The sequence below is a fragment of the Ciconia boyciana genome, chromosome 5, assembly GCF_034638445.1.
Source record: "Ciconia boyciana chromosome 5, ASM3463844v1, whole genome shotgun sequence".
NCBI classification, from domain to species: domain Eukaryota; kingdom Metazoa; phylum Chordata; class Aves; order Ciconiiformes; family Ciconiidae; genus Ciconia; species Ciconia boyciana.
The window spans coordinates 26285270-26304890 of record NC_132938.1 but is presented as its reverse complement, the minus strand read 5'-3'; the positions used below and the strand labels follow the sequence as shown (position 1 = coordinate 26304890).

The following is a 19621-nucleotide window of genomic DNA, read 5'->3' as shown; positions in this document are numbered from 1 at the left end:
CTATGAATAATGTGGTAACTCCCAGGAGGGGACCTGATAAAAGCTAGCAGACTTTTGAGGAAATCTTAAATAATGAACTGTTAGGACTTCCACTTACTAGGACCACCCAAACCTCATCTTTGACATCTCATCTAGTGATAGGTGCTCACAAATCCAAATGCACACCGCTAGTCTATGGCCTCCCATCATATGTCTTTCTAATGCACTAACACATTACCGAGAAACCTGCTAAAAAGGTAAGCTGAACAGTACCATCTTAGTCAAACACAGTATACACAGACTTTGCAAGGATTCTGAAATTTTTTTTCATTTACGAAGGCAAAAGTTTTCATTTAATGAAAAAACAAGAGTGCTTACACCCATGTTTTCTGAGCTTTGTCATTGTTGCAATGGAATAACCATTTTCTGTTTTGTGGTGAATCATAACAACATTTTAAATACAGGTACACTGTCCTCTTTGGGAACATAATTCTGTTCACATTAATGAGTTTGTGTAAGCTGACTGTGAAGACAATTTTGAGAACTGATTTTGACTGATCAGATTGATATTCCTAAAAGTGGAGCACCTGAGCATTTAAGTACATGACTTCTCTCATATGAGCAGCTCCACAAAGTACTAAATTCCTGCAGTTAGCAGTGGGGGACAGTTTCACAGATTCTCCCTTGTGAACAAACAGAAAACATTTTAATGCATACTGTATGTTAAATCTGCAATTGTGCAAACAGGTAACGCCAAGAACATAGCATGACAGCTTTATAAATTGCTCTTTTCAAGATCTTCAGAACAGTTTATCTCCATAGAGATACAACTTTTTTTCTTCTACTAGCCAAAAACTTTACTACACTGACATTCTTTGATATTAAATACAGTATGTTTACTCATACAAGTGTTAAAGGACGATTGCAAGCAAGCATAACTACTTAAAATTTAGAAAACATTTTTACTCCTAAGATACTTCTACTGCATATTTTGAGGGAAGATACACTCTAAATATTAAGTATATAACTGGGAAATACAGAAAAATTATTATTTAAATAATCAGGTCTAAGCGCTTTTATTCATTATGACTTTTGCTTTTTCACTAGGAAGTCAGTTAAATTTTCAAATAAACAAATATGTTCATGGAATACTTCTTTGAGGCACTTCTAAGCTTTGAATCTCAACATCACTTTTCATAGTAACATCTTTCCTCTCACTGCTATGTTTTGGCTTCAAAAAACTATCACCACTCAACTTCAGGGCAACTCAGATATGATATTTTCAAGGTATTTAGTCTGTCAAATGGATTTAAAATTATTAATTTTTAAATTTAAGATCTAGGGGCATAAAGGCTCAGCTAGTCCCTAGAAGATATTAATAATCCTTTTAAGTGCCAATTAAGAATGAAAATGTCAAAATAATTAGATAAAGTCTTTGTTTTGACTGCAAGAGTTGTTTCTCTCTTGGAAAAATACTGCTTAACAAAAGCGTTAAATATTAAAAGATATATTTTGGACATAACTAGACTCATTAAGATGTGATAAAGTAATATATTATTGCCAATGTTTAATGATCCTAGATACGTATTCTAAAGCATAAGAAAGGTTCACTGACCGTAAGATGTTCATCAATTAATCAAATGTATACTCACAGCCTTAAAAGGCATTCAAAATTTAACACTTTTTAAAAAGGGATTTGTAAACTTTAAAATATTAATTTGAGGCATTAAAGTAACTGTTCAAAGAAAACTGCTATACAGAAACCCCAAACTGCAATTCTGCTTATAACTACGCGTATGTTAAACAAAATGTTAAATGTTTACTTTCTTTTTTCTTCCCTATTCCTGTGTTCCAGCCTCAAAATTACAGAAATAGGTCAACAAAGACTTCAGGAAGATAGCTATGTTCACGCTCTGTGATTCTATAAAACGATAATCACTTCCTATCCCAAAGTTTTTTATACGTGCAAACACTTCTGGCTCATGGTTATGTGAAAAGTCCCTTACAGCAGCAACAGCATAGTTCATCCAGGAGAAAAAGAGGAAAACACCCTACAGTTACTGACTGTATATACTTAAATTCATTGTTCTGACTGGCAGAAATGAGCTGCAGCCAAATTACTGGCACTGCATCGCAACTTTCTGCCACTTTGCATTGCACATTTCCCTTGAGTGGTGCAAGCCATATGTTTAGAAACACTGACTTTAGAGCACTCGGCTTAACAGTAGCATGAAAAGACCTGTACAGAGCAACAGCCTGGTTTGCTATTTTATTCAGATGGGGGTGGGGTGCAGGAGAAAGACTTCCATATGTAATAGAAGACTACACTGTCAGATCCTAGATTTTTTTTAGCTCAAGCATAATACTGGTTCACGCAGAACAACAGTTGTAATCCAAGACATTTACATTTCTTTGACATTAAAACATTAACATTGATTTCTGTCTATCCAAGACAGAATACCCAAGCATTATCAGGAACTGCATCATCTACAAGTAAAACTGTAATGCAGAGCTACTCCTGAGTACACAGTGCAGTAAGTCCCTTAAAGCTTATTCACCCTCAAAAAGTTTGCACTCAGAGTCCATCAGGTCAGCTGTGGTTTTTCAGTTAAAACTCATTTATAATACAAAATGGACAACACTGTGAAAGGCCAGTCCCCCAAATCACAAAACCAGTTTTCTGTACCAAAAGGCTCAAGTTGCCACACAAAGATTAAGACAAGCAAAAGGTTCCCACTTCATACACTCCAGGAATATTGTTATCTCCAATTCTAATGAAAACAAGGTAAAGTCATCAATCTAGAGGCAGTAATACTCCAGCACAAATAATCTCCTCTAGAAAATCACAAATCATCTCCTCACTGTTAAGGAAGAGTGGTAACAAAAACACTGTTTTCCAGATATTTAAAGTCAAGTGCTGCTGAAAGTAAAGCCATTCCTTAGAACCAGTTTAGGAAGGTATTGCCTAGTAAAGCTACAAAAGGCCATATGCCACAGACTGAAGGACTGTGGCAAATCCAAACAAAATAACATGGAGATAATTTCCTTTATCAAGATAATATAAACATGGCCAAGGTCACCTTTGTAGGCAAATTTGCAGGCAAACTGAAGAAGAAATTTTTACATTTTTCCATGACAGCAGCAGTTTTATTTCACCATGAGGCGTTCAGTTTTCACAGAAAAATGGGTAAAGAACAACACTACCAACATTGTCAACAGCACAGTGGATGCTCATTTGGTACAAAATCACAGGTACTCACAGTTCTACATTAGGCCCCACATAGAAAATTACCAATTATGACACAGTAAAAGAATAGTGAAGAAGTAGATTTGCAAGTGATTAGGTAATACAAGATAGTGTTCCATGCCAGACTACACAAACTTCCAAGAGAAATACATAAAAGTCCATGGACGAAAAGTTTACACCGTATTTAAATGTCAAGCTATGCAATGCCATAGCTACTGAAGTGAAGTATTTCAAGATGGAGACTTGAGCATTCTAAATGAATGATTTAACACCAAAAGATACCTCAAGAGACTCATTATTTCTCTCTCAATGAGGACCTCTGTTTAATTAGCAGCTTCAGTTAACACCCACCCACCCCCCAACTGAGACTTTCAGCTGCATAAGGGATAATATATGAGGATATTGTATTTTATTACATATTTATAAAACAAATGGTGTGACCTCATCTGAAATTCCTTGTGTGCAATTGATCATTGCAACTCAAAAACAGTGTTGCAGAATAGAGGGTTCAAAGAAAGGCAACACAAATGATCAAAGTATAAAATCAACAATCATCACACTAAAAAGCAGAATGCTTATAAGAATCATATCAATGCTTATAAGTATCAAATTAATGTTTATGAGAACCATATTAATGAGACATTAATATGAAAAACAGAACTTTTATTTAGATTCAAGAATTAATGTTACATCTACACAAGACACACACTCATGACATTTTAGGAACCCAATTGTGCGTAACATCATAGATGTCAAACAGAACTTCTCATAAAAATCCTTGCAATACAAAGAATTCTACCACTGTATGCCCATCTGGAGTTGAATCTCACAAGGGGCATCGAAGGCAACACGAAGGACTTCTGTAGGTACACAGGTGACAAAAGGAAGCCTAGGGAAAATGTGGGTCTGCTGCTGAACAGGGCAGGGCCCTGGTAACACAGGACATGGAAACGGCTGAGGTGCTGAATGCCTTCTGACTCTGTCTTTACTAGCAAGATCGGCCTTCAGAACTTCATGAAGTTCAACAAAGAGCAGTGCAAAATCCTGCACCTGGGGAGGAACAACCCCATGCGCCAGTACATGCTGGGGGCCACCCAGCTGGAAAGCAGCTTTGCAGAAAAGGAGCTGGTGGTTGCCAAGTTGAACATAAGCCACAATCTGCCCTTGCAACAAAGAAGGCTACTGGTATCCTGGGCTGCATTAGGAGCAGTGTTGCCAGCAAGATGAGGCAGGTGATCCTTCCCTTCTACTCAGCACTGGTGAGGCCACACCTGGAGTGCTGTGTCCAGTTCTGGGCTTCTCAGTACAAGAGAGACATGGACATACTGGAGAGAGTCCACCAAAGGGCCACTAAGATGATGAAGGGCCTGGAGCATCTCTCCTATGAAAGTCTGAGTGAGCTGGGACTGTTTAGCCTAGAGAGGACTCAGGGGAGCCTCATCAATGTGTACAAATATCTGAAGGGAACATGCAAGGAAAATGGAACCAAGCTCTTTTCAGGGGTTTCCAGTGATAGCACAAGAGGCAACAGGCAACAACTAAAACACAAAAGGTTCCACCTAAACATAAGGAAACACTTTTTCACTGTGAGGATGACTGAGTACAGGTTGCCCAGGAAGGTAGTGGAGTCTACACCCTTGGAGATATTCAAAAGCTGTCTGGACATGGGCAACCTGCTTTTGGTGACCCAGCTTGAGCAGGGCGGATTGGACCAGATGACCTCCAGAGGTTCCTTCAATCTCAACCATTCTGTGATTCTGTGAAATGTTTGTAAGGTGGCAAAAGAGAAGTCAAATATCTAGTTGACCATCATCTACTTATTCCATGGACTTATTTCCCTTCCTTAAACTGACTTTATAGGAATGGCTGCTATGACAAGTAAAGAATTATTTTAATTAATAACAATCTGCATTTATCATACAAGTAATATGACAGAAATGTAACCTATCAAATGAGCACCCTAATTCTGCTTGTGCACTCACATTGATTAAGTGCCTTTATGCCATCAGAGCCTTAAAAGTACCACCTGGATAGAAATAAACCATTTTGGTAAGCTCAAGGTTAGACAGATAAAAAATAAAACATTTTTATCTACTGACAGTTTGTGGTTATGATCCTTACAAGTACAGAAGATGACTGCCAAGCATGGTAACTAGATGTACAGGAGGTGAGGAATTCCATGCACCAGTTCCACACTACTGAATGAAAATGTTGCTCCATAACAGGTTATTCTTATCCCGCTGCTAAATGAAATATTTCTTTCATCTTTTATACATATAAACAAAAAGTAATAAGTGCCTTACTTTTTAAAGAAATACTTTGAAGCATTTTGTTAGAACATTATCAAAAGGACATTGTACATGCACATGTTCTTCCCCGCTCCAGTATGGTATTAAGATTTTCTATGCCAACTCTAAATATATATGATTTACTTTAATACAACAGTACAGTAGAGAAGAGCATTTTTCCGATTCAGCTTGTCAGCGATGACTGCTCCTTATACAGTCCATTGAACACAGACGAAGCAATGACTACGCAAGAAATGCCACACAAAGAAATTATCTCAATTTCTTACGAAATATATGTATTATACTAAAGATTTTTAAAAGAGCATTTAAGTGTTCATATTCCAATTAAGGACTTGTGAGATGAACTATCACCAATCACTAATAAAAATCCTGTTTATAATTAGACACACAAGTAGCTGACAGATACACATTACTAGAAACTATTATCTTGTAGAGTAGAAAACCCAACTCTTTCATCTTATTTCTCTGTAACAAGTGACATTTACAGCAGTAACTGTAAATCTGAAATTAAGCACTGAAATGAGAGATCAATACCAGAGAGCAGTATTCATAATCAAATAGTCCCAGAGATGTTTAAATTGGATCATACATATATCTGTTTATAAATACACAATAAAATGCCTTGTATTACTTGCTTTAATTACAAGCATCGTATCTTGACAATAGGTTTTTCATGTTACAATAAGCTTCACAAAGTCGTAAAAGCAACATAATTAAATTAGAGATGTTAATTAAAGGTTTCCATTGATTTTACCAGTGATTTGGCTCAAGGAAGTATTATTAGGAAAAAACCATGCAGAACAAATAACAGTACATTTAATTATCCCCTTCACTCTAAAACAAAACTAGTCCTCTGCCTTGGGTCAATGTTGCTTAAAATAATATGTATCTGAGACACATAAGGAAAAATATCCTTTAATTCTGTATTTGGATACTATTAAATCTCAGATTAAACTACGTATCAAGTCACCATGCATTCCTAAACATAATCAGAAAACTGGTTTCTTAGGTTCTCCATTCTGTCTCTGCAGTTTCATGCAGAAGTAATCTCAGGTTCCCCACTATTATTTATTTTACAAGCTCTTCTAACAATAACTCCAGTTCTCCTGCATGCTTCATCTCACATAGTCTCCCTCACCCACATGCACGCATATCCCTCCCTAGTTAGTACCAGGACAGGAAGGACAAGCAAATCCTTTATCGTGTTCAGACCCAGAAGCAGATGGGCTCATCAGCTTGCAGGTCAAGCCGTATTACTTATTTGGCCTTCCCTACCTATCCATATTTTCAAAACCTTTCAGGAATTTAAACACAATAAGGGCTCCATTCTGTCAGAGTTTGACTGAAATTGGCAAGTAGACAGAAATGTTATTAGGGAGGAACTGATAAACCAAAAGACATAAAGCCAACTCGTCTGGGGAACTCACAAGCTGCATATCTTTTGCTCCTGAGTATGCACAACTGCCTTAGCTTGAGTGGCTACGTATCACCTAAGCCCAGGATTTAGAAACAAAGTAGAACAGAAATCATCACAATATCTGATTGATTGTGCAAACACAACTATGAGCTCCTACCCTTCGACAATGTGTAAAACTAAAATGACCTTGAGAAAGAAGGCAACAATGGTAGAAATCTAGACCACCTATTAAACCTTTAAATCATTAAAGTACTTGCAGAGTTAACTGTTCAGCTATCCTAAGAGGCATACTGATCCCCATCTTAGCTGCCTCACTCCTGTTTTTACAGGAATCCTAAAACATTTCCTGTACTGCACAGAGAGTGAGAAGTAGACAACAGCAATATAAACAAAGTGCCAGGAGGAACACAGGATACTAATCCAAACTGTTGGCACTCCGAGGGGCATGAGGTCCACTACCGAAGTAGCATGCTCAAAAAAGAGAAAACTCATGAACCCAGATGGCTAAACTGTCAGAAGGAGAAGGCATAATTGAGAAAAAACACTTTCATTATTTGCTTACCAAATGTTTTTTCTTTCTCTCCTATCAAATCTGGCTAAATCTTAAGGGAAATACAAAACTAACATGTTACACTACTGCACATGGATCTCATCAGATTTAGGTGGTCTGCAATCGTTTGCCCGTCTATCCTCCCCATTAGCGCAAAATTCTAAGAATTCCTAATTTAGCTTTCAATATTTATGAAAAGTATTTCTCATTCATTGAGCTTGTAAGTTTTCAAACAATAATGTTTGAATATTTACTGAAACTATCACTTAATTTGTTTTAAGTACAATTGTTCTTTGGTCAAAACATCAGTCAATTTCTTATGCAAAGGTGCAATTTAAATTTGTATTTGTTAATTAAAAAAAAATTATCAAGAAGTGAGAGGAGGTACAAAGGAGTTCTATTACTTATCACTTGATCTGCCCACGTTTATAAACTCATAGATTAATTTTAGTTAATTACTTTTATTTACTTGGAAAATACTTCCAAGCTTAAAATGCTATGGTTCTTGAAGAGCTTGCCAAGCCTTATCAAGTTATGATAACATCATTAAATGCTCTACTTTCTTAATGTTTTAATTACAGTTTGAATGCACAAGCTTGTGATTACATTTACATCCAAAATACCATTTCTCTTACTGCATGTAAAAGAGCAAGATTTAAACTTTGATTTCATCTTTGGCAAGGACCACATGATCATTTAATATTCAAATATACTTCTTTATAACGAATAATCAATATAGAATGCTTTACTTACCTGGAAGGCAACTGTCAGGCTAACAGCTTATTTGTGCAAAAGTCAACATAAAATGTCTACTCTTGTAACAAGTAAGAACTTGCTTGCAAACAATCCAATCACCAAAACCACTGACAAAAACCTCATCTTCCTGTGAGCTTCTCCTATGTCTCCTCACCACATATACGCTACTTGTAAACATTTAATTAATTTGGTAATACAGCCATATTACCATTTGTGTTTTTTATGGTCAGGTTAGTAAACCTCTCTGGACTTGATTCTTGTCTTATTGTACACTATGAATATGTACCATATTACATAGCCAGGTGCTGTGAATATTTAATCTGTTCTACAGGTATACTTTATCCTGATTTTGACAAGTTCTGTTGGCTCTGAAATTGAGGCTACAGTAAGTGTAAGAATGGTGTGTACTTTTTTTTTTTAATAACAAATGATACTATTTCCACCCAAGTCAACTGAAATCTGTACTAGACAGATTATATCATCATCTTGCCTATATAGCCCATATAAAAATGTTATCAGTATTTCCTCTTACAGCTTCATAACATATTGGAGAAAGGAGGGGAGGTGGAAGAGATGAAGACACATCAGAAGAACCACCAGAATTTAAAAAAAAAAACCTAAAAGAGGTTTGAGATAATGTAGTTCTCCTTTTTTTGGTTCTGAATAGCTATGATTGCACAATAGCTTAGCATACTTTGAAAGAAATTTTTGAGAGCAGGATGGTATAAAGACCTGACCACAGGTTTTTCCTTTCTCTCTTTCTTTTCCTTCATTGCTCTTTCCCTTTTATGAAAAGGTATACAGAAAATGGATTCAAAAGTGCCAGAAAAAAAAAAAGGAATGCTTAGAAAGTGAATCTGCTTATAGTTCAATAGGCTACAAGATCTTCCCAAAGTCAATATTAAAAATGTTATGTTTAAACCGTTCCTGCAGTTGAGAATATGGCCGCCAATAAGCAACCCTGAGCATGAAAGGGTTACAAAACCGAAAGTACATCATACTACCACACCCTCTCACTTATTCTGAAAAAAATGTGAGAAACATGGAAGGAAGAATAGGAAATCTATTCTGCTCCATCTAAGTCCAGCTTTTAAAATATATTGCCAATTAAACCAATTAAAAAAGATGAGAAGAGACAACTACAGGAAAACTACTAGGAAGCAGATAGAGCCGAAATAGCTTCAAAATAGAAACATTTCACTCAACCGAAAACCTACTCCTGCAAAGTTGAACTATTTTTTATGTTTTGTGTTTAGATTTTCAAAAGATTGGGGTTTTTTCTTTTTCTTTTCTTGTTGGTAATTGCTATTAATATGGCATTTCAGAAGAAAGTTGTACCTCAGATACTAGTTAGTGAAGAAAGTGTTTCCTGCAGAGCCTCTCTTCTTACAGGTTTAAGTTCTAATCAGAACTGAGATTGGAGGGGAGGGATTTCTTTTTAACCAAACACAGAATACTATCATCACAAAACAGAGTGATGAAAGAAAGAATCATGGTTCTGGCCTCATAATACCCAGCATTTCACAAAATGAATTAATATTTCATTTAATGTTGGCCTTTCCAATGCTGCTGGTGTAATGCTTCGCCAAGGTGAGAACTGCTTTATCGTTGGGGACATGAAGCCTATCTAGCTGAACAAAAAGTCTTCAATTGCAACCCACAGGAAATAATTAAGGAAAGACTATCAGAAACAGGTCTGAAAAGATGAAGTTGTCCACAGCACTCTCGTTAGTTACTTAGGCTTTCACTCTTTCTACGTAAGACACATTCTGCTTCTCCTCTCCCCCATATAAAATCCAGTAAGTGTAGGCATGAGAAACACCTTACATTTTCAAGACATTTTTCAAAGGCTTAAAAGGCTGTAATTATGCAAAACACTTGGGCAAGCTGTGGCTTTTTGAAACTGTAAGGGGTGACATTTCTGAAAATTAAAAAGGTATTTATCCTTTAAGTAGGAAAGCACTTATATTCTATATCTAAAAAGATGTCTAGAACAATTGATATACTCCTCCAGGACACCACCACCACCACTGAATGTGTAATACAAGGCCATATGAGTTTTCACAAAATAAAAGTAGAATGTTGATTTAAGTGGCAATTTCTTGACTTGGAAAGCATTCCAAATTTTAAGGAAGTTGGTTAAATTCTTATTAAGTTTTAAATTAAGTTAAATTATTTTAAATAGAGTCAATACAATGCATATTGACTATTTTGACAAAAGTATCAGCTAAGGCAGTGAGACAAGTCTATCCAGACACATTTTAGAAGTGATGAAGCCAGTGCTCTGCCTTAAATTTCACTGTTTTACAAAAACATCTTGTACAATTTTATAAACAGTTTTCCATTAATTCTGAAAATCTGATGGGTGCCCTTGGAAGAATCCAAGTTACTAATCAAAAATTCTTCTTCAAGGTATATCCTGTTGTTATGGAAGACATCAGGATTTTTAACATCAGTTGCACCTAGAATTGCCAGAAGAGGTAATTAATTGGCAAAGTATTCCTCTGAACAGATTGAAATCAGTATCTCTCTCAACTTTACAGATATTTGTCCTCTGGAAAAATGCCAGCATAGTCCATAAGACATAATTATTAATCAGCAGCCCTGCTTGATAATTAGTCATTCTACCTTGCAATAAGACGGGAATAAGGATTTCTCCCACAGTGATCCACCTTTTCAGTTCCTTCTCTTTGGAGTACATTTTGGCATTTGTTTGAAATTCTTTTTAACTTCCATGACCACTAGAGAAAAAGGTGCAGCCAAGTCTAAAACTTCTGACAATCTGGAGGAGGTCAGCTATTTTGGTAAGTAGAGCTACTCCATTTTGAACTACTGCAAAATAATGAAAACAAAAAGTCTGTCCTCAAAATAATTTCTGGGGAACCTTAGCAATTCTAATAATTTTTAAAGCTCAGAAAAGTGTTGATATAATCTATAGTGGAAGCTACCAATAAGGATATAGATTGACCAAGGGAAATAAATGAAAAAAGGGGAAAAAAAGGAAAAGGGAAAAAAGCCTGACTGGAAGTCAATCCTTTATGACCAGAAATTAAATAAAGCCTATTATTTCCCAGAAAATATGGCATTCAAGAAGGACTGGTTTCCCCAATTGCTTGATGCCATACATATGACTCGATGAAAATTTTCTGATTATCATTGCTGTTGGGTTAACAGGTTGTCTGGGAAAGGCTTCTAAACAGACAAGGGAGAGGATAAATAAAACAGTGTCAATACCTTTGTAGACCGAGCTGAATCTCAAGGCACCTGAAGGAAGACCGACTGACACTTGTTTAAGTTTCATTCTCATGTTCTTTATAACCCTATGCTTTTAATTTATCAGACCTGAGTAAAGACAGAGGAAGGCATCAAGCTTAAGCAGGTGCCTCCCACCCCCCTCTGGGCACTAAGTTTGCAGCATCAGGTACCAAAAGCTATGCAATACTGCTATGCAACGCAATATGCATTGCAATACTAAAATATTTGGTATTGATGAGAGCAATGCAGAGTGAGAAACAGGTTCTTGTTTTGGTGTTATATAAGCCTGCATTGAAGGAAAATGCACAGTAGACTAATATGACACCAAATACTTCCCTGTTATTGGTACTGATGATTACCGTAGCTAGTGCCACAGGTTTGACTGCCAATTACTTGCCAAAGTCTGTACTACTTTGGCAACCATAAACTTGGAACAAGCTCCTTAGGTGTCTTACAAGCATTTTCTTCTTTGGGACCAGAGAAACAGGAATACTAAAGTGCTATTTTGATATATGTTTCTAAGTACTAGAAGCTTATAAAGATGAATTTCATTTAGCCCAAGTACTCACTATACTAACTAAAAACACAATAGCTTTTTTTGGCGCATGAATGGGGGGAGAAGTGAATATTTGAAATATGAAAGAAATTTATAATTAATCTATACAAAATAAAGTAAGAATATTGAAATTTCTCCCAACAGTTTAATAAGGAGCAGTACAAAGAAATGAGAGGATGGCAATGGACTCAAACTCTAAGCTTCCCAAACTCATGATTCTCAACTCATGAGTTGATGGCCACGCACAGAAAATGCCCAAAGAAAAGCAAGACCTTGTAATAACTACACCCAGAATTATCAAGTGCTTTGTCATCACCCTGAATAAAAATTTTGTCTCAAGAGTCATGTACTTCTAGGCTAGAACTGTCTCAGCAGATAGCCACAAAGGACATTGCAGCTGGTGCTCAGCTATCATTCTGGGCTAAATTTATTTGAAAGAGACTTCCTGTTATTCCAGCATGTAGAACTGCAACATTCCTCTAGAATTCTTGCTCCTGGAAAACTAGTCAAAGGTTACAGCCCCCCCAAAATACAATTAACAATACAATATACTATGCCAAAAAGTTTATCCAGAACCAGAGAGGTAGAAAAATACACAACAGAACAAATTAAAGCATCTACTGTTAAAAATGTTACGTATATGGTAAATTGCCAGTGATGTGACAGATGATGACACAAACAGCGAGAAAGACCGTCTCCCTTCTGCATTTGTATCACAACATGAATAAATTCTAGACAATAAAGGAGTTTATTTATCAACATTCCCAAAGCAGAGAGATCTCACAGTCAAGAAAGCAGATTTTTTCATTTTAGTAAAACCTAGTATTCCTAAATTAATTGGACTGCTTTTCTCACCCTCACCACTATTTTTTCAGCAGTATTTTACTTTACAGAGAGTTCAGATAAAGCTAGATTCTTGCATGTATTCATGTTTTCAACATGCTTTTATCCCTTTGCTTTGTGTAAATGTCAAAGCTATTCCCTTTGAAAATTACTTTAGCTTAGAACAGTCTTACTGCTTTCCTGCTAAAAAAATGAAAGAAAGTGAAAGCCAGTCAGTATTATTGGAGTAATGAGATTTGACTGTGCAGTCGGTGGGCCTCTATTCACAAGCATTTCTCTAAAGCAGTATTTTCTCTCACAGATTCAGTATCAACTTTTCCTGGTTTTCCTAGAATGATTAAAAGATTCAAAGTCAGAGGTTTCTCATGCATTTTGAAAATATTAAAATTGAACTTTATAGTAATACTGACAGCCTTCTATACAGCATGCTTTGATAAAGAGCAGAAGTGATGAAATCACATAAAAATGTTCCAAACATTAGGATGTGAAGTCCACAAAAGCAAAGTCAATTTCTGCTTGTGTACGCTCTCCAGAAGGAAGCCTTCACAAGATGTATAACACAAAAGAGATTAAATTTCAGGTGTAAGGAAGACCCAGTACCTTTGTGGGCTAAAATCACATTCCTTGTAGCATAAGTTACTGTTCGAATTGGGTAAATACAATAATTACCTATAGTACCGGAATGATCTCTAGGTGTTCAAAGAATCATATAATTCCATTTGTCTTCCTCTTTCCAAAAATTTGAGGTAGCAGAAAAAAATCTAGAAGCAGAAAAATAACAGTGCAAACAAATAAGAACCAGCCATTGGGAAAAAAAAATCTTGAAAGCAGATTGCCTACTCTATTCAGATAGAACTTCCTTCCATTTGTCCTGTGATTCCTAAACTTTCTGAGAGGAAGGCGATAAAACCTTGTCACTGCACAACTGTCACCTTAGTTCCTTCCACAACTTCAAGTTACATACACATCAACAAAGACTCCGAAGAAAGAGGGGAAATTAATATGAAATTTTAATACATAAACTCTCAAGAAGCATTGGGTTACAAGACAGCATCTTTTTTTTTTTTTAAATAACCTTAGTGCATTTTCACCCCTATCTTTGGCTAGCCATAATTCCATGAAGGGAAGAGCAGTGAAGAATTGCTCTACTACATGAAGCACTTAAACTGAACACTGTTGTGAAATAGTAACATTGACTGTATTGGTGAATAAAGCCAAGTACTGCCACTAAACATGCTTCAATAAATGGAGCAGCTCTATAAAAATTCACACTTACTGTTACAGTGGTTCTCAACCCTTTCCTATTTACAGGCCACTAAAAATTTTCCAGCCAAAGTAAGACCTCTATTCAAAAAAACTAGCCTGTTAAAATAGTATGTGTCTACTTTTGGCTTGGCACCAAACAAAGGGACTATATGCACTTTAAAGTGAAAGAAAATGTAGCCCCATAGGGCACCTGCATGCATAATGTGATACCTAGTATTTGACCTCTCATGGTCTGATCTTTTTTATCAGCTGCAAGAACCCTCTACTTTAATAGTAGTATCACCTCATTCTTGCATCTGGAGCACGTAACCTCATCTCTCCTATATGATTATTTTTTAAGGCCATACAGCCAATTAATACATGTATTTATGGTCAGCAGTTGCTCTGTTGGTAATTTTGAATGAAAGATTTTGTTCTTATGAAAAAAAGCAAACGGTGGATAGTTAGGTTTGTAACTAATGCATTCTTCTGCTTGGTAAGATTGCTATAATAAAAGGCAATTTAATTGATAGGGGAGGAGGCAAACTTCCCCATTGTAAGAGTTTTGTAAGGGAAATGTAAAATCACATTGTAATTTCTTAAGAGCTGTAGAAACTTTCATTATTGGGCCATGTTAGGTCTGATTAGGTAATCTACCACATCATGAAACACTGAATTACATCACAAAAACACAACACATCAACACAACCAAAGAGCAAACTTTTTAAAAGCACTGATGATAGAAAAGTCCAGAGAGTTGGAACAAGTTCATCAATATGAATTATCATTATTAGCGACCGTTTGCAATTACCGTTTGACCATAATGGTCTAATGGAAGATTTTTTCATCTTCACTCAAATTCTTTTCTATTTTAAATTTGCAGTCATTGCATTTCTGTGAAACACAATGTGTTAAAATCTACTGCCATGGTGTAAACATGCTGGCTTTGGCAGTGGACCTGCCCATCCAGAGGACATACTTGAGGGACAGTTCAATGAAGCTGACACATGGCAGAGGAAAACCCTATCTGACTCAGATTAGGGTTATTATTTTGGTTCTATACTGCTTTACGCTCCTTAGCATTGTGCAGCAAGCAGAAAACAGGAAAAACATAAGATGGGAACACAATCTCCTCTATCAGGAATGCACCTATGAAGTTCAAGAACAAGGTTGGTTGGTTGTTTTTAAAAACATTCATCCACATATGCCTCTGGAAATTCTCATGCAAAAATACCTTCATGAGAAATGATCAGAGGTCTTTTCTGGCAAAATTAATGAACTGCTCATGAAAACACATCTTGTGATCTGTTTTTGAAAAGGATCCATCCCCACAATGCACAGTTTGTCTAGATACAAAAGCTACACCGACATAACCATGCCTTCAAATTTTTATTCCTATTCATGCTAGTAAGAAGACTTGATAGTTTTTACTTGAAAATAAGACTGTATTTGGAGTTTAGCTTATAGGATTTCATAATTAACTTTTAAGTAAAAGAAACCAACAAACCCAAGCCTCCCCTTTTTACTGTTCTGGCATGACTGGCTAAAAACTGACATTACTGCTTGAACCCCTCGATAATGAGCCATAGATGGCTTGACTTCAGCTGGACTCCTAAGCTACATCATCGTTCACACAGCTAAACGAGTGCAAGTTCAAAGCCCAAAGCCACGGAAAGTAAAAACATGAACCAGTAATATAGATAAACAGCAGTCGTTTCATGTTCAACACTTATACTTCTTTTTTTCCCGTGTAATAACATCAATCCCCATTTCGGTATTTGGCAGTCGCTACTCTACTCTGTTCGATCAGTGTCAAAAAAAAAAAAAATAGTTTTTCACTGTTTCATGCTATGATCGTGAACGTTAAGAGACAAACGAATGGGCAAATACCTGAAAGCCTAGTGTGTTAAGTGCACTTTTACCGGGTCTTCGCTCTGAATTTAGTCAGCCACGGGGACTACCCCGCCCGGCGGGACACAGACCCCCGCGTCTCCGTACGCGTCGGCGTCCTGCCCTGCACAGCTCCCCCAGGCCGTCGCCTCCCCGCTCGGGTGCCAGCACTTTCCCCGGCCGAGGGCCCCGGGCCCCCGCCTGGCGGGGCTGCCACCGCGGCGGGGCGCGGGCTCCCGCCCCAGCCCACGCTCAGCCCGGGGACCGTTACACACTCCCCGGGGACGCTCCTCGGGGCGGCAGCCGCCAGCCGCTCTCCTCAGCCGGCAGGCAGGCGACAGCCCGCCGGAGGGGAGGGCGGGAGCCCGCCCCTCGCTAGCGCTAGCCCTCGCCCTCCTCCTCCTCTCTTTCTCCTCCCCCTCCCGGCAGCCCCAGACCCCCTCCTCTCGCTGCCCAGCCCCGACCGCCCTTCTCACCTCTCAGGGTCCGGGAAGGGGGCGAGGTTGGGAGGGGGCGGGGAAAGAAAAAAATCGCAAGGGAGGCCCCGGCACCCCCCTCCCCTCCCCTCCCACTCCGCCCCGGCGGCAGCCAGCGCTCCTGCTCTGCCGGGGGAGGCCGCGGGCACTGGGCGATCCCTCCCCGCCGCTAACGTGTCCCCACGGCCCCGCTCCCCGCCCCTCCCCTGCGCGCTCGGGCGGCTCCGGCCCCAGGGCCGGCCGCGCACGCGGGGGGAAGGGCGGGGCGGGGGAAGAGGACCCAGGGGCGGGGCGGGGCGGGGCGCCGCGCCACGCCCCCACCCCGCCGAGCCGCCGGCACCGCCTCCTGCCCCAGGGCGGGAGGCGCGCGCCGCCGCCAGCCAACCGCCGGCTTCCGCGCGCCGAAGGGCAGGGGGAGCGCGTGGCCGCGTGTGGCGGGGCGGGGCGGGGCCGTGGCTCCTCTCAGGCTGCGGCGCCGCCCGCGCTGCGCTCCCCCTCCCGGCGGGGCAGCTGAAGCAGCGGGGGAAGGAGTTCCGCCTTTTGTGGGGTTTCTCTTGATTAACCCTATAAAAGGCCTCATCCTGGCCCTAGGCTCCCTTGCCTGTCTTCTAAAACCACAAAGCTAAGCATTTCCGTAACTTCCCACTCCACCATTTAAGTGAAGTAAATCTGCAGTGACACAACGCAACCGTTAACCTCCTCTCAGAACCCTGGCACCGTGTGGTGCCGAGGCAGCCTGTACTCGCCATCTAATGGGCAAACACGCTCCAGCCTTTGCCGGCCTTATTATGCAATGCCTTACCGGTCACCTCTGCCACCCAAAGGTAGAATAATTTTCCAAATTAATAGACTGTGTGACAGTCAGATGTGCCTCCAACTGATAAAACTGATTTAAGGGCATGCGAGATCATTGCTGAGGCATGGCAGTACGAGTTTGATGCAGTAATGAGGTATATACTGCTTTCTTTGTGTAATTCTGTAAGGAAATGCGGCCTATGTGGCTGTGTGCTTCATCTGTCTACCAGTTCTCATCCCGGCTAACTTTAAATGATTTAGCCAATTTTAACTAAATTTGACCGAAGGATGGGGTTTTCAAAGGTGCTAATTGTTCCAGCTGCATAAAAGTTATTAGCTAGGTGGAGGGAAGCATGCCTGCAAGACGGAAAACTCGTGTTTTTCACTTCAGTTGGCGGGTCACGCCACACACACGCATGTGATTCAGCTAGTTTACGCACGCACAACTGCTAAGGGTAATAGTGTCTAAAGCTTAGGGCGTCCCTGGGACGTGTGGACAGACCATACGTGGGCCTCCTGAACTCAGAAACTAAACTAAAATGTGCCATCACAATAGGCCTAAAATAGGTATTCCCCATCTGCTTACTGCAGAGTTCTTGGAAACCTCCTTCTGTAGAATCTGAAATTCAACATATTCCACAGGCTATTATTATGTCAGGCTGGACCTGGGTGTGATCCTGTAGGGCAATTTCTATTCTGACCTTGGGCACCACCACCACCGATGAAAGTCTGAATGTATCAGTCAGGGATAGATACACGTACTACTTGACAAAGTCCTCCTGTTATTTTCCAGTATTTTCTCCATTCCTTCTGGGCAGAAAGGATGGGTAAACACCATGCAACCTTGAAAACAGGAAAATATAAATAACTGATATGGAAGATACTTAAGGGACAATGCAGTCTCTCACAAAGTAGAGCTAATTTGCCAACAGACGACAAATATAAATTGTGCAGTGGGTGTATTTTACCTTTTAAATTAATACCTATGATTTTTTGTATCCTTATTACTTCTGTTGTACCATACTGTTAAAAAAATCAGTTCATTTTGCTTTGGTTTCATCGCTTTCATTGCATAAAGGTGCTACATTTAAAATATCATATTAACAAATTTATATTCACTACAGCTCCATTAAGAGTCTTTCTAGAGAATGAATACTGTATTTGCTTCCACCTGGCTTACTCATCATCTGAGATAACAAGATGACAAGAAGGGCATTTCAGGTTTGTAGGACATTTCTTATTTTAACTTCAACAGCATTGCCTCATTTTGGTAGTACTCAATATTTAATGGGTTGTGGCGAAAATACTATATCAGAAGAGAGCTTTCTGAATTAATTAAATCCTTCGTACTGTATATACTCTATATTTGAGTCAAGTTGTTTGTTTTTACATATGCATTATTCAGAGTACTTTTATTTGGAACTTTTCAGAAATGTTCTTTGCAGTCTCATCTGTAAGAAGAATTTATGGAATATCATGGTGGTTGTCAGAATGAAAGACTTCACTTTTTTAACTGGAAAGTTTAGCTGAAAAATTGTGACTACAATGTATAGGAATAGTAATGGCTCTATCCAGTCTTCTTGTGGTGTAAAGGATAGTAACATACACGCTGAAGACACTTACAGATTGGCAACACATCTGTTGTCTTTTAAGAATATAGCAGCAATGATAATATGAACATCTCATGCTCAGTTCATTGTACTTTGTACATCACTTATTTGCCAGATCAGAAACTTTAAGTTGTAATGATCAAATTAATAGTCTATTAAAGTCTTAAAGATTCTGTATTACATAAAATTATCTTCCCCCTGGCCCCAATGCATATGTGTGTAAATAAAACAATAAAATCTCCATATCTGACTCATGTGGTTCTGACTCATTTTTATAATGAGGGTCTGACTCATTTTTTAAAAATCTTCTTGGCCAAATGAGAACAAAATTCCTTCACAAAGATGATTCATTTACTGTTTAGAAGGTATATGAAAGTGGCCATTAGGGGGTGATGTTCCTAAAACAAAACTACCCCAAATGAATAAAATAGTTTCTATGCATGAGTTTTCTCTTATTTGCATCGTGGTACATGAGTGTTATCTTCAGCGTATTCATTTGAATCATCCTTATCAATGTCAGTGTAAGAACAGAACTTGGCTCTTTACAACTTAACGTAACAGAGAAGTAAAAAGAAAAGTCATATTAGAAAAAGGAAATTAATAGACGTTATTTTGCATAAGTCTGCACTAAGTTAAAAGCCAAACCAGGAAGGAAGTTACCACCACTATGCTGGATGGGAGTGCTTCAGTGAC

The 19621-nt window shown here is 38.6% G+C and overlaps 1 protein-coding gene across 7 annotated transcripts in view; it reads right to left on the bottom strand.

Annotated features, from left to right (window-relative positions):
- Positions 1 to 16702, bottom strand: part of KLHL5 (kelch like family member 5) — a 62455-nt gene extending 45753 nt beyond the window's left edge. For 4 of the 7 annotated variants that reach the window (XM_072862352.1, XM_072862353.1, XM_072862351.1 and 1 more), the window contains exons 1-2: positions 16524 to 16702; positions 13582 to 13673 (exon numbers count right to left, since the gene is read on the bottom strand). The gene's annotated coding sequence lies outside the window, so the exon portion shown is untranslated. Of the gene's footprint in view, positions 1 to 13581; positions 13674 to 16047; positions 16425 to 16523 lie in introns of those variants that run through there. The other 3 variants (XM_072862357.1, XM_072862356.1, XM_072862358.1) reach the window with 1 other exon arrangement.
- Positions 16703 to 19621: the final 2919 nt, after the last annotated feature.